This window comes from Octodon degus, unplaced genomic scaffold (genome assembly GCF_000260255.1).
Source record: "Octodon degus isolate 3935 unplaced genomic scaffold, OctDeg1.0 scaffold00156, whole genome shotgun sequence".
Taxonomy (NCBI): domain Eukaryota; kingdom Metazoa; phylum Chordata; class Mammalia; order Rodentia; family Octodontidae; genus Octodon; species Octodon degus.
Window position 1 is genome coordinate 5,691,916 of NW_004524732.1, and position 535 is coordinate 5,692,450.

Below are 535 nucleotides of genomic sequence, written 5' to 3' on the forward strand. Positions count from 1 at the left end.
AGGGGAGCTGACAGGGAGGGGCAGAGAGGCAGGGCCAGATCGCCCCAGGGCTTCAAAGAACGTACTAGCAGAGCACGGGGAATAGCTGCAGGTGCTCTGGGGGAGACTTCAGGAAGGGCTGCGGTGAGCGCCTGTGCCTGGACTCTGGGGTCAGGTCGGAGTGAGCCCCAAGGGCTAGAGGGAGAGCTCCTTTCTCTTTGCAAGCAGCACCTCTTGGTTCTCCTGGCTTCCTCTGGCTGAATGCAATTGGGCTGGGGACTGAGAGCAGCAGGTTGCAAGAGGAAATGGGAGAAGAAATAGTAAATGGAAAGCAAAATGCCCTATCTCAAAATAAATTAAGACAATATTTTTCAGTGGACTGTGGATTAACTTGGTGGCAAGGCTACTGCCCAGCAAGCTGGATGCCCCAGGTTCAGTTGCCAGCCCTTCTAAACAAAACAACAACGAAGTGAAAAGATTTAAAAAGTGAGGGCTGGGGAGATAGCATACGCGCCTGAATGGCAAGTGCAAGGTCCCAAGTTTAATCCCTGGTACT